This window comes from Indicator indicator, chromosome 11 (genome assembly GCF_027791375.1).
Source record: "Indicator indicator isolate 239-I01 chromosome 11, UM_Iind_1.1, whole genome shotgun sequence".
NCBI lineage: Eukaryota > Metazoa > Chordata > Aves > Piciformes > Indicatoridae > Indicator > Indicator indicator.
Window position 1 is genome coordinate 34,044,805 of NC_072020.1, and position 15,255 is coordinate 34,060,059.

Consider the following 15,255-nt stretch of genomic DNA (forward strand, 5'->3'; position numbering starts at 1 on the left):
AGGCTTCCTGCTTTACCAGCACCTGAGGAAGTGAGGCTGACCAGGGCCGCTGGTGCTGATGCCAGGGTCTGGTGGATTCTGAGTCTGCAAAGCAGTGGGCGCTTCTCAGAGTACTTCCTGAAATGCTGGCAGCTACTGCCCACACTGCTCAAGGGCACTGGAACAGAAAGACCAAAGAATGATGACTTCATCTTGGCTCTTCCCTTCTTCCTTTCTGCCCTCCTCAACATTCCAGCTCTCCATAGGGCAGGAACAGCCCTCATCTTTAGGGTGCAGAAATGCTAAGGTGTACATTACTGATGTTCCAGAGAAGGAGAGAGAGCAAAAGAAAAGGAACATTTTCCTGTTAAGAGTTCACTTGGATAAACCAAAGAAATAGGGAATGACAGAAAATGGTATTACAGTTTTTGTTACCTAGGCTGGGAATAGATCTTTTCCATGACACTGTGGTTAGCTTGAGCCACTTTCCTTCCCAGCCACCCTTAAAAAATATAACAATGTAGTAAGTGGCAAACTGTTTTTTAATTTTATCTTTGTTGTTGGTTTCTGTGGCACTTCAGCACAGAGCTTTAATGACTTGTTGCGTGTCTCACTTCTTCCTGTGGCATCCTTTTTTTTCCCCCCAGAGCTGCTCTTCTCAAGGAGACCTTCTCATCAGCCAATAGTCCCATAGAAGTTTCTCCAATCCATCACTGGTCTCTTTTTGTTTGACCCTGAGGTCTAGATTCCTCTGTGGACCTCTCCCAAATGAACCTCTTCTTTCTCTCTTGTTTTGGTGGCAGTGAGAAGAGATGGTAGAACTGTGCTGTGGTTTCAATTTGCAAGCTGCACAATCCCTTGGCCAAAGAGGATGCTTGCCTCAATAATATGTGTGAAGTGTTTGGTGTGCAGTCTACCATCATGTGGCTTTCTTTGATAGTAAATTTCTCTTTTCTTTCTCTTTAGCTTTGAGGTAGGGCATAGAAACACAGGTATGTTTTGAACACACAAACACATCTTCACACCAGTTGGTGTAGCTAAGCTGGTTTGCTGACTGAAGCCATCACCGTCATCTTCTGTGCCAAGGATTTTCCAGGCTCAGTTCCTGATCCTGCTTACATGGAGCCAAGTCACCCTCTGTGTGTGTGAGCAGGGTTGTTGGAACACCTGCAGAGTTTGCACCCAAAAGGAGTTAGGAGATGGTGACAGGAAACTACCTTTGGTGTGTTTTTTCATAGCCTACAGTTTGGCATTGCATCTGTCACAAATCTGTCTGGGCCATTTGTGGATGATAGTAAGATCAGGGGAGAAGCAGGGGAGCAGGGCTCTGTGTTACATTGGGGTAGATGTTCCCAGAATGCATGAAGAGGGGGTAGGAAACCTGGTGATGATGAGTATACTGCAGGCACAGTGTGGGCTTGTGCCTGTGCCTGTACAGAGTAAAGTACACATAGCAGGATACTGCTGAAGTGGAACATGAATCAGATGGCATCCAAGTATAAGAGTATTTAATCATGTAATGGATAGTGCTACTGATGCCCACTATAAATACCTCAGTTTCCCCCCCCCTTCAGTCAAACTGTAAAGAAGGACTGTTTCTGCAAAATATCTTTGTTTTGTTCATAAGCAAGCTGTGTTACCCATTTTGAAAGTACTGCTAAAATCCACTTATATCCATATTACAGTGTTATTGTGCTCCCAGTGACTATTAATCACGTTAAATGTGTTTTACAAAAAAATAACATTATCCAAAAGAAGCATTTTAGAGCTGTTAAGTAATATAAGAACTTGTGTTCATGGTGAAGATAAGTAGCCTTACACAGATCAAAACACTGGGCATGTAATGAAGCAGGGCCTGAGACATCCCAAATCAAGCCTCACAATGACATGCTCCAGTATGTAACAGTCTCCCATGCATGTAGTAGGGTTGTCAAAGTGGCTTTTCTCAAAAGCCTTCACAAAGACTTTTAGCCATCAGTGGCATCAGCTGGAGTGACATGAAGTAGAAATTTCTCAGCTACTTTAGCTGCTTTTCATTTGTCCTAATTTCTTACAAAGGCTGGTGAAGATATATTAGGACCTCATTCAGAGTTTAGTGAAAACCTGGTGCTGGCTTTTGCATACTCAGTTACAGGGGAGCACAAACAGCTCAGAGCTCAGCTCTCCTGGCTCCTGCAGTAGTAGTAAGTCATTGCTGTGATGATGAGCCTCAGTGATTTTACTGTCTATGAAACAGACCATCTTTGTGTGAACCTCTGGGGGTTCTTTGTAATTGTATTTTTAAAACCTCTATGTTTAAAAATGGCTGTAGAGCTGTACATAATCTCCATGAGTCAGTACATAAACCCTGCTTGGCACCTTAAACTATGTCCACAAAATATGAGAGATTGCTCTGCTTGTTCCAATACTTAAAAGCTTTACACTGATGGGAGCTGCTTACTTAATTGTTTTTAAGTGCAGTACACAAGCTCCTCTTTCTGGATGCCAGATACCTTTTAATTTCTTTGTTCTATTCCATTGTATCTCTGAGCAAACAAAATCTTGGCTAAATTAAAGGATTACTTTCTGAAATAAAGCCTTGTTCTGTGGAGTTTATGTAAACTAATCTCCCCTCTTGTTTGGCATTGATCAAATAAAAATTGTCCATTGTTCTGGCATTTTCACCAAGTAATCTTGTGTCTGGAGCCAGTTTTCATCTATTATTAATAGATCATTGATGAGTGGGTTTATTTTCTACCTACATATGGCAAAAATGTATCATTTTAAGCAAGGTAATCTGCTCCCTCTTTCCCCATAAACAGAAGAACTTTCATCAATCTACGTTCGGAAGCCTGAAATGACAAGTTTCTTTTCCTGTACTAATTATAGGTGGGCCATGAATTAAATGACCTACTGGATGTTTTTTTCCCTCTGTAGTGTAGCTGAGAAGGACTTTGAAAATGAGTCTTGTCTGTTCAAGTCTCTGTATTGTGGGAAGGGGCACAAAAGCAACAGGGAGGTTGGAAAAAGTTGTTTGCTGCTTGACCACTTTTACCCTCTGTGTTGTAGTTGGCATTGGGAATGGAAGAAGGAGTCTTACGACGCTGCTACTATGGGAAAAGTTTATTTTTAATCATGAGATTTTAGATCTCTATTTAAATAATTCCAAGTAGACTATAACATTAAAAACACCTGTTTCTTCGTGAAGTAGATGAGAAACAATCTTCCAAGTTTTCCACTGTTCCACGTTCTGTAATCATGAAATCACAGAATGCCAGGGGCCTCAGAATGGAAGGGACCTACCCCCGCCTGCCAGAGCAGGGTCACCTAGAGCAGATCACACAGGAACACATCCAGGTGGGTTTTGAATATCTCCAGAGAGGGAAATATTCAACCCCCCTGAGCAGCCTCTTCCAGTGATCTGTCACTCTCACAGGGAAAAAAGCTCTTCCTCCTGTTTCCATGGAACTTCTGTCTGTCATGAGCTGAGTTTAAAATCTGCTACTGTAATTATTCAAAACCATCCTGCCTCATACCAACATCAAAATGAAAGTGCTGGCTGGAGCAAAGTGTTACAAGGCTTGAAGTTCAGATTGTAACCTGAGAGGCTTTCTGTTCCAGTTTCTGCTTTTGGGTTCTGGGTTTGGGTGGCTGGCTCTCCCACTGGGATGGCAGTTGGATGCGGATGATGCGGGTTAGCACCCTGGTTTGGGGCTCAGCTCCCTGGCTTCTGCGTTTCGTTGTGCTTTTTCTGCACATAGGCTAAGGTGATTGTGCCTTATGTTACCTCATTTACATTAAACTCTCTTTATCTTATCTCAACTCTTTGATCTCAACACGGAGTATTTTTTCTGTTACTTGCCCTCACTTCTGTGTTGTAGGGAAAAGGCTGTGATAAACCAGCACAGAGGCCATGTTCTTGACTTTGGCAATGACGTGATATGGATGTTATGGTCAGTTCTTTATGATTGGAGAATTGAACTTCTGTGCATGAACTCCTGTGTTTGTTTCTGAAGTTCAGTCAGGATGTGTTAAATGGTGCTTTGATATCACAGAGAAAGCATCTGGTTTTCCCTCACACAGACTGGTTATTTGCTGCTGTAGGAAGGGGCTTGCTCCTTGATTTATAGTTTGCCGTTAGTGTCCGTAGCTGCAACTTCTGTAGCTAATGCTTTCTATATCAAATCTTATAAGCTTTTATGATTAAGATTCTATTTTTAGTAAAGCAGTGCTGCTTTAACATGTGGTCTGGCTGACAAACAGCAAATCATTAGAAAGAAGACCAAAGTATGTTGGTGTTCTTCTCCCCACTCCAGCCAAATGTCTTTGGATTAATTCCGTGAATATGCTGCACATCTGTGAATTACCAGGCCCTTGAGAGTTACCTAGATCATGTTGGTCCTTCAGTTGGGATTGTGTGTGTGTGAAAATAATTAATAGCACTGCTTGATTCCTTTTCTAAGTGCTGACACTATAGCGTAGGCCTGAGTAAAATTTGTCCTACCTCCTCGGATGATTTACACTACAGAGCAATTACCTTAAGGAAGCTGATCAACTGACCCAATAAAGCTTAGCCTCAGCTGGTAAGGATTATGTACAGAACAAAACCTGATGTTTGTTGTAATGTATTTTGATTTCTAAAAGCTGTTAAAGAGACCCAAGCTGTGTTCTGGATGTCCTTCCTGCAATTAATGTGTAATGCAGAGACGAGTGGGATAGAAAGGACTTCTCATCTCACCATGTCAGTTGTTCACTGGCAACGTGATGAGTGTGAAATGTTCCCAGTCTTCAGGATGGAAAGCAGAACTGGCCTTGCAAGATGCTTTGACTGCTCACAAATGGAGAGTTTGGTAGGCAGAGAATCTAAGGATCATAAAGTTGAGACTCTGAACAGGAGCACACTCCACCAGCAGCTCCATCTGATTCACAGCGAGGGGTTTTGAGGTTGACACTGACCAGTTGCAGGAAAAAGCAAAGGAAAAAAGAAGCAGAAGAGCAAACCAGTGCTGCAGACATACAGCACTGTGCAAGGCAGCAGCCATCTGCTTTTGGGCTTGCTGCACCTGTGCGGACATGTCACAGCAGTTTGGTACCTTGCTGGTGAGGAACAGTTACAGCACAGGTTTTTATGGGAAAGACAGCATTAGAGAGATGGACACATGGAAAAAAAGGTTGTGTTGGTGCTTCTTGAGTGCTCTGGAGCAGTGACGTCTCACCTGCGTGCTGTAGCCATGTACAGAGTGGCTAGAGATGGGTGATGCTGGAGACATTATTCTGGCTGTCTTGTTTGGCCCGTATCTTGTTACCAGCTAGTCCTCAAGCCTACATGGTGTGTGTTAATTGAAAGTATTACCAAGAGTTTTTTCCTAGCTAGCTATAGCACATGTATTTCATAGAGATGCAACCACACAACTTCTAATGCCTTTTCAGTAAAAGTTCATCCATGGAAGAGAAGCCTTTTCTAGTTGGTCTGAGTGGTCTAGTTGGTCTGAGATGATGAGGAAAGTGCTATCATCTAAGCTCTGTTAAGCAAAGAGTGCTTTTTTCTGGACTTTGTGTGACAAATGACATAAAACTATTTTTAATACAAATATTTTTAACTGATAATTAAAATTTGAGACTCTTGATGTATGGCATTTGGCATCTAAGACAAGCAAGTAGACTTGTTTTTCTTCACTGAAGTGTAAACTTCTTCCCTTGCTTTGAAGCATCCTGTTTGCTTTAGGTTGAAGTATGTTACAAAGTTGTTTTCACCCTGAGGAGTCACTTTGCTGCAATAAATTCTGTTTCTCACCAAGGGCAGGTGTTGAGGCTGGTGCTATAGTGGCCAGGATGCTTTCTTTCCTTCATCTCTGTCTGTCTGTTGTTCAAGCATTTTTATTTTTTTATTTTAAAAAAGCCCCAGCAACATTATCTTCATTGTATTTTCTCACTTTATTGTATTTTCTAGGGGGGGACAAGTGACCACCAGTCTCGCACAATTCAGCTCTCATAATGCTTTATGGATCTGTGTTGTTTTTATTTTCTTCTTATTTACTTTGTGCCTAGTACAGGCCTTTCCTTACGTTACGAGGACAGACTCCTGTCCCAGGTGACCTCACCGCTAGTCAGACAGGAGTCTGCCTTGCCATGTCGTTCTATATGCGCAGAGAAGATGAATACAATGAGGGCTTGTAGGGAAGAAATGCAGGGACATGTTTTTTGTCTACTAGTTGTCATTTGCCACAATGTACTCTGCACAATGTGAATGAGTGAAAATGAGGTTGGGGGTTTTAACAGTGTGAGGAGGGACAGAAGTGACAAAGATCAGTTAAAGGTCTTTTCTGCACCTTGCCAGGCAAGCAGCATGGGTCTGTGCAGGAGCATGTCTGTACCCTTGCATGTGTAAAGTTGGGCACCCATGTGTGCACCCATCTGGAATAAACTGGACTCACATTTTTATGCCATCAGACAAATAAACCTGTGGCTGGCAGGTAAAAGTCTTGGATGTCTGCTACCTGAGGCTGAAAACGCAAGCTGGCTTTCCACTCCACCTCTCTTGAAATGACGTTGGGAACGGTGTGAAATGCCTGTCTGTTGATCTGCTAAATAATGCTCCTTGCATCCAGCAGCCTGCTCAGTTGTGACTGTTGTGCCTGAAATTTGTTTTATTGTTTAGAAAGCAAAGAAGGGAAAAAAAGGAGGAAAGAAGAGAAAGGATATAGATTTCCCTTGGATGAGCTACATTAAAAATAGTGGAATATCCTGACACTGGCTCTTTGGAGTAAAGAAGTCATGATTTATAGGAGGGTCTTTTTGTCCTAGGCAGGGCACAAACACCTCGTAGCACATAGTTCTTGTGCTCTGAGAGTTTGGGATGTCAATACAGAAGGCATGCACTGGGAGAAGGAGCTTAGACTAAATAAATGTATTGGCAGCAAGTACCTTGCTAGGGCCAGGGTAATTTTTGCGTTGCTTGGATCTTTTTTGTCTATTTTGTGATGAAACAGAGTTAGTTTCATGACAAGAGGAATTAAGTGAGCTCAGGAAAGAGAAAAAAGAGTTGAGTGAAACTTGGAGAAGCAGATGTAAGGGCATGGCTTCTTGGAACAGGGATAAAGTCCAGGGCATCATGCCCAGAAGTTTAGAGAGCACAGAGGGCAGGAGCAGAGGGAAAGGAAGGTCTTGAGGAAGGCTGCAAGCATGGCTGGAGTGGCTATGCCACAGAGAAGAGAGGGAAGGATGCCTGGGCTTAGGGTAATCCATACATGCTAAGGTGGTCTGAACCTGTGGGGCCTGGGAACAACTGGGGAGAGGAAGGAAAAGGGAAAGAGGAGCTTTTGAGTCTTGAGTAGAAGTGGAGTGGGGGTGGACTGTCGGATTTCACACTACTGGTTTCAGGTTCAGTGGGATGCTTTGCTTAAGGCAAGGTACAACTTTTTACATGTGAGTAATGATTTACTGATCACTGAGGCTAATGTTTAAACAAAGCTCACCCCAGTAAGTGAAATCCGTTATGACAGTGTATCTGCATCGATTGTCATGCTAGATCTTTATCCTCTCGCAAGTGTAGGATGGCACATTATCTCAGCTTCCTTCATTTGGATGGTTAATCCATAGTCTTTTGCTGCCTCAGCACACTGATTGGTGATGAACCTGCTGGAAAGTTGAAGTCAAGTTCTGTATGTAAGGAAATGTGCGTTGGTTAAATCTGTGGAGGCTTTTAATTTTCTTAAGTGAAAAAAGCTTGCCAAGTGTTCAATAGAAGTATTCCCAATATCTGTACTGCTAAAAGAAGCACAAGCAGAGTAAACCAAGTGAGTGGTCTGTGTTAAGCAGCAAGACAGGTAGTGTTATCACAGCCATCTCACTGGACTTTTGAATGTAGGAGTTATATTTCGTAATCCATCTTTTGCTATAAGTGGGTCAGAAAAAAATAACTGCTGACCACAGAGCCTGCAAGCAGGATTCTGCTGAGCTGTGGGCAGACAGCTTGCACATCTTTCTTCAGACAGAGCTTTCTGTAATTCCACTCCTCAGTAGCTGTTTAAAAGCATAGAGGTGCATATCCCTTTCCTGTCACGGTACTACTTCTGAACACTAATTGTGATGTTCTGTAGCACCTTGAGCGTGTTGAGGAAGTAAGTGATGAGGTATTCTCATCACCTTAGATTGCAAGCCAAAACTTATTATTAAACAATCCAGTGAGTTTTGGGGTGTTTCCTGCCACTTCCATTTGGTATTGTTAGCAATGCAATAGCAGAGAACATACATCCCCTGGAGAGGCTGTGGTGGCAGTCGTGGCTGCTTGGCATTGTGGTCTTTAGGGTACTCTTCTTTCAGTTTTCTCCAAAACCTGTTGGTTGTGTAGTTACATTTTTCTGCAGAACAGACTAACAGTAATTAGTGGAGGAATTTGTTGCAGTTGTTTGTTAGAAATTTAAGGAAATAGCTAAATTTTCCTTTGAGATGGGATGGAATTTCAAGGAACTGTTAATGTAACTAAGTTGCCTGAGTGCACTCAGGGGATGAGTTTGTTGTCAGTGTCATTACTGTCCTGTAGTGAACTGAGCAGCAGCACAGTAGAGGTGGTCTGCAGAAGCTAATGAATATTAAATACATGGAAATGTAGAATTAAGCCATATATATTGCAGGAAGTCTGTACCATAAGTTATGTCATTTTTTTTCAAGATCCTATAAAGCTCTGACTTTAACAACTCAAACATTAGTTTGTTTTTACCAAGCAAATAAAATTTAATTCTGTTGTACTACTAAAGTGAGCTCTCAGGCTTACTCTTGAAGTTGATTTTCTGATTGGATGGTGTACATTGTACCTTGACAATTGTCATTGTGTGGTGTACATTGTACCTTGTTCCTTTAAAATATTTAAAGTAAATGCCACTGTGAAGACAGTTTATAATATGATGTCAGGAAAATGATTCTATTTCATGTTTGATTTTTGCATCTATTCTGTCCTCAGAAAATAAGGTGATCCTTCATTAAAATTAAGACACATTATCTAGACAGTAGGTGTAAATGTTTGCAGGACATTTCAATAGCCTTTTCATTTAGGAGGATATAATACTTTAAAGAAAGACTGGGTTACTTTGTCTCTGCCATTAAGGGTTGTGTGTAAGTTACATTTAACACTCACAAGATGTAACATGTGCATATATCACAGTACCGCAGTACGTTAGAGGTTGGAAGGGACCTCCAGAGATCATTGGGTCCAACTCCCTCTGCCAAAGCAGGATCCCCTGGGGTAATACAGTTCTGCCTACTGTTTGTCAGATTGGTACCCAAGAATGTTTGTTTATTTATTTTCAGCATAGAAGGATATTCAGAGGACTTAGTGCTTACTGTGGTAGCATGAACATATTTGAGAATGTTTAGGACATCTATATGAGATAGTTTGAGGCCTGCAGTTGTGCTTGCTGTAGGTTTGGGAATGCAGAACAGAAGCAGGGTGGTGGCCTGGATTTGCCAGTGCTGCAGATCATTGTGAACAACTACAAACTGCACCCCACAAAAAATGGCCACTACTGTTTTCTTCATGCCTGGGGATGAGCTTCGTTGTGACAGAGATCAGATGTTGATGGACTGTGCTGTTTGCCTTGGGGTTAGCAACGTCGTGGTTTTTATTGGTAAAATACAGATCAGCATTTTACAGTTAGAACTAGAATGAGTTAGTTGCTGAGTGACAGCTTGACAGGCACTCATTCAGTGCTATAAAAATGACGCTCTGCTGATGCAAACGGCCGTGCTTACTGCTTGTGTCTCACAAGATAATTGTTCGCTAAAGAAGGCAAATGTAAACAGGAGGCTGTTTTGTCAGAAAGTTGCTCCTTCAGCTTCCTGTCCATCCCAAAGGTCAAATCCTTTTCTGTGAGACCAAAACCAGCTGCTGACGCAGTGGTGACAATGAAGAATGACAATATTATTATCTATGGCCTGGTTAAGAACTTGGAGTTAAAGGTTGTAGCAGAGAAACGTCCTTTCAGCATGTTTCTGCAAGCCTGAAGTGGCAAAAGAAAACTGCCTTTGGAATAGTTCCTCATTCAGAATGCTTATTTCTTTGTATTGCAGTCTTTAAACACTTCTTCCCTGTCCAGGTCTTTACCTGATAGTGTGAATTTAGGTTTCTCACATTTTACCAAATACCTGAAAGCTGTTCCACCCCCAAATCTAAACTGCAGCAGGGTTATCTCTATCTCTATTCATAACACCACTGTGCAGTGGAAAGAGTTAGCAACGTTTTGCAGCACACCGAGGGTTGCAAAAACTCAAGTAGAGTGCTGACAATGGAGTATGAGGCTGAGCCCGAGCCATAGCCTCAGATAATCCACTCCCTCCTCCACCATTACTTCTCAGGGAGGTTCCCAGCTGTGAAAGAGTTTGGGATGGAGGTTCAGGCCCCTGGGAAGTGTTGTGGCCAAAGTGCCACTCAATTAGATAAAAGTTTTTTGGTCTAGTAGTAGGTCTCTGTGGCACCACTGTGAGAATGGCAGCAGAAGAGGAAATGAAATCACACATCAGGAGCCCTTCTGTGATGGGGTGGTGTCATTTGAAAAAATAAACCCTGTCTCAGAAAATTAACTCTATCCCAGCCAAACCCAGTACACGAGGTCTGGTCAGAGGCCCTTCAAGCAGGCTGTGGAGCAGATACTGCATGAGTAAAAATCTAAGAGAAAATACGCATAAAAGACAATGGGAACTTAAGGAAGAATTAACTATGACAGGAAAGAAATTAATTCGGTGAGAGGAAGAAGTTAGAGAATTGCCTGCCTGTTGTAGGAAAAGAAATAGCAATTTCCAGACTGTTCAGTTATTAGAATGTTCCATGTGCTGAAGGGTTACCTGTATTTCATAGTACTAAACTGATTTTTTTTATGAGTTAAATGCTGACAACAAGCAAACTCTCCAAAGTAGCAGCCCAGCTGCTGCTGGCAGCTCTCTCAATGAGATGTACTGCTCAGGCTAGAGGAGCTCAGAAAGAAGCAAAGTCGCCTAATTTCCAGTAGATGTAGCAAAGACAGGTAAAAACATTGCCAGTGAAAACATATTTTATCATGATTACCACAGAACTCATTATCATGATTAAAGATGTACTAGCTGTGACATGCCAGCTACATGCTGGTAGCAGAAAATGCCTGCTGTTTGTAGGTTATTATCCACTTCCTTTGAAGCAAATCAGCCTTTCTTTACATTTGCTATGCAATGAAACCCCAGGCATTTCTTTACATCTTTCATTTCAGGGTGCTTTTCAAACGCATACCCAGCTGCAAAAGACCCATCTCACCCTCAGACAGGCTGATGGGTTTGTCATGCTTTGGAACATGCCACAAAACAAAAAAGGATTCTTTGCAATTTTCTCTCTTAACATTTTAGGTTAATTGCATTATCTCTCAAAATTCTAATAGAGATACACATGTATGTGTATATATATATATATATATATATATATATATATACACACACCAATAAACCTGAAGAAAAATTGCTAGCAGTGCTTAACAGAGCACTGTGTAATATTCTGAACCATAAATTCAGTGAGACTTAGACAGGCTGAGAGTTGGGCTGGGCAAGGAGAAATTGAACAAAATACAAGGGCAAGAGTAGAGTCTTGCACCTGGGAAAGAACAGCCTCATGGAGCAGGGTAGGTTGCGGACTGAGCTGTTGGAGAGCAATGAAGGGGAAAAGTACCTGGAGGTCCTGGTGGATGGGAGGTTGACCATGAGCCAGCAATGTGCTCTTGTGGCCAAGAAGGCCAAAGGCATCATGGGGTGGATTAGAAGGGCTGTGGTTAGTAGGTGGAGAGAGGTTCTCCTCCCCCTCTACTCTGCCCTGGTGAGGCCACATCTGGAATATTGTGTCCAGTTCTGGGCCCCTCAGTTCAAGAAGGACCTCAGGGAACTGCTTGAAAGAGTCCAGCACAGACACACAAATATGTGCAGGTGAGTGCCCAGAGGCTGGAGCCAGGCTCTGCTGGGTGATGCCCAATGCCAGCACAAGGGGCAGTGGTGGAAGCTGAGCATAGGAACTTCCATGTGAACATGAGGAAAAATTTTTTTCCCTGTGAGAGTGACAGAACCCTGGAAGAGGCTGCCCATGGAGGGTTGTGGAGTCTCCCTCTCTGGAGATATTCAATACCTGCCTGAATGTGTTCCTGTTTGATCTGCTGTAGGTGATCCTGCTCTGGCAGGGGGGTTGGACTGGATGAGCTTTTGAGGTCCCTTCCAGCCCCTAACATTCTGTGATTCTGTGATATCATTGCTAATGTTACATGGTTCCATAAATTGCTATTAAGGGAAACTGCTACCATGAAAAAGATTATTAACTGTATCAAAGTCCTTGACTTTAACCTGCAATTTACCTATTATACAGTGTCATGGAAAAAAAGTTACAAAAACACAAGAAAAATATAAATTCAGATACAACTAAGCCCATTCCAGGATGAGCTTATTGTAAAGGTTTGACACAGTTATTTTCATGGAGAGATGTATCTTAAAGATCAGTTTCAATAAGCTCAAGTGACTTGGTCGAATAGATTCTGCACAAATATTGAACTGACTGCTTTGTCAGTGGAATGGTGGATATGTCATTCCTCCTATCCTTGTTATTTTTTAAATAATTCAGCACCATTAGCACTGTGATGTGAACACACCCATGCTGGGGATTTTATTTTGCCTGAGAAGAAAATGAGTCTTGTGATTCAAAAGGGTTTTGATAATTTTGCCTTTTGTGACCAGCTATTGTCTTGCTTTTCTTATGGACAAGTCTCGATAGCTAGGTGGTACTGAACCTAGATGTTATAGGTGGAGAAAGGAACTCCATTTGCTGTTGTATATTTGTAAACCTCCTGGATCTGCTAACTACAGAACCTCCAAGTCTGGCTAGGATGTCGTATTTTAAGACCTTAGGTTACACCTATTGCTTAACATAACATTAAATCACAATTTATATTTCTCTTTCCACTTCACCTTGATTTTATTTAATTGTTAGGAATTTCATCCTTTTTATATCCCTAATATTTGACTTACCAACTGATGTAAATGTAGCTTTATATCTACCATTTTTGTCCCCTGTGCCACTCGCTGTTGCAGCTTACCTTGGTTGGCAGGTTATTGGTTACTGCCTATGGGAGCCTTTTCCATGAGCTAATTTAGCTGTCAGTCTGAAATTGGTAAAAAGGATGAAAGATGGATCAGAGGCCTGAGGCATGCCTAGGCCAATATCTAGCATATCCCTATCTGGAAGTGCACTTATTAAAACAGATTTGAAAAATATTTTTCCCAGTCTTGCTCTGCCATCATTTCATCCAGCTAAGAAAAACACTTTTTGCAATGACACTACTGATTCTTTGGCAGCTCTCTTTTTTTTTTCTCAGAAAGGAAGAAAACAGTATTTATATACCAGATCAATAGAAAAACAAATAGACTATTGTATTCCCTGGAGAAACTGCTAGAGAGAAGACAGATGCACAGAAATTTAATATTCTTGTAGGCAAAAATCACGAACATGACGGTTCTCTTCAGCTGAAGTGAACTGTAGAGAATGTGCATGAAATAAACATTTGAAAATGAGTAAGAAAAAAATTTTAAAGGCAAAAAAAATTACCTCACCAACTAATTTGGAGAAGTACCCCCCTAAATATATCTCCAGACCAGGTCAGTTTGGGATGGAAGCAAATGAAACTCTATTTACAAGCAAACTAATTTCTAGAGAAATGAAATGCAATGAATATGTACAAAATATCCAATAGATGTACAACACAGGGATATTTACAATTTATAAACAACACAGAAACTCCTCCTCTCCCATTACCTCACACAGGAGTCACAACAGAGATCCCCTGGCAAGGCCATGGGAGAGGGAGAAAGAGAAGTTGCAAGCAGAAAGGACAGAAGAAGAAAAGAGAGAGAACTGTTTCTGCCACTACTCTATGTCCCATTAGCAAGCCAATGAATTCTATAGACCTTAGCATTCTTTTCCTTTTGTATCCAATGGCAATTCCATTCCACCCTTGGTCTTTGCAGTCAGGGCCTAGGCTTAAGTTCCCCCTTCAGTGTGTAACAGCTAGGCTCTCTGATTTGTTCCCATCATGAGGTGCTGTGTTTGAATTTGTGACCCTTTCAAAAAATCGTTTTGCAACTGTCCATCTGCTGTCTTTAGATTCACAAAGTTCGTACAGAGAATTGTGTGTTTAATATTGCCTCAATTTTTTATGGAGATAATATATTCTTCTGCATGACCTTGAGTTTGTTGCTAGATTTAGATAGGGGCTTTTGTTCCTTTCCCACAATAATTTGTAAGTAGAAATAATAAAAATATGACTGTAATTTTCAGTTACAAGGTAAGTGTCTATCTACTTTCTGTCCTTAAAGTCCAAATGTCGTTGTTGTATCTGCTTGATAAAAGGGGTGCATGGCTTGAGCTCTCTGTATCTGTTTTCTTAGGCTCCTTCCTGGAACTCCTGCACCACGCATCTGACTAGGAGGATGAGGAGCACCTTCCTGCTGGAAGAGCTGCAGGATGAGTCTTAAAGAAAGGAGGTAATTGGCTGCTCTCACACTCTAATTGATGCTGTGCTTTGTTGCCTTTTCATTGCACCTAACTGTCTCTGGAGGGTTACACATTCAGCTTTTTGAAAAACCACAAGCTTTTCCTCCAACAAGCCTTTCTTAAACATCACATTTGTGTCAAGGTCACCACTTCTCTTCTTCCCTGAGAACACTCTGACAGCATTCCCCTCACACTGAAAACTAGCTGTAGTCTGACAGACCTTTCATTCCCTTTTAAATGCACAAATACCAGTGAGCTATGAAAACCACATCAGCTTCTAGTCTTAATATTTAATGTGTATCAGAAGCAGCTACAAGCTTTCAGCAGCTTGGAGTTCATTTTGGTTCGTCTGGGTTTTCTACAACCAAAATGCTGTATTGTTGTTGTCTTTAAGGGATGTACAGTCTGAAGTACAAAATAAAATAGGTGGTGTGTCTCAAATGATATGGGGAAGGAAGGAAAAGTGGGAGAGAAAGGGAGAAATGAAGCAGTAGTGCATGTATTTTTTAAGCTGCTTTTAAGTATGTAAAACACTTCTATATTGATGTCTTAAATATTGATGCCTTCTTCAGTATTAATAGCAGTGTTTTGTCTCTAAGAGCCACTTCATGTAATTTAGATGTAACATTGACTGAAAGGCAGTTAGATATGTGTAGTATATTATCTGAGAAGGTGGCACATCAGTGGGGTTTGGTTAGTTTTCACTTGGGAGTTTGAAATATACTTCCTCTCTGGGCATGTTTTACCTAATGAAG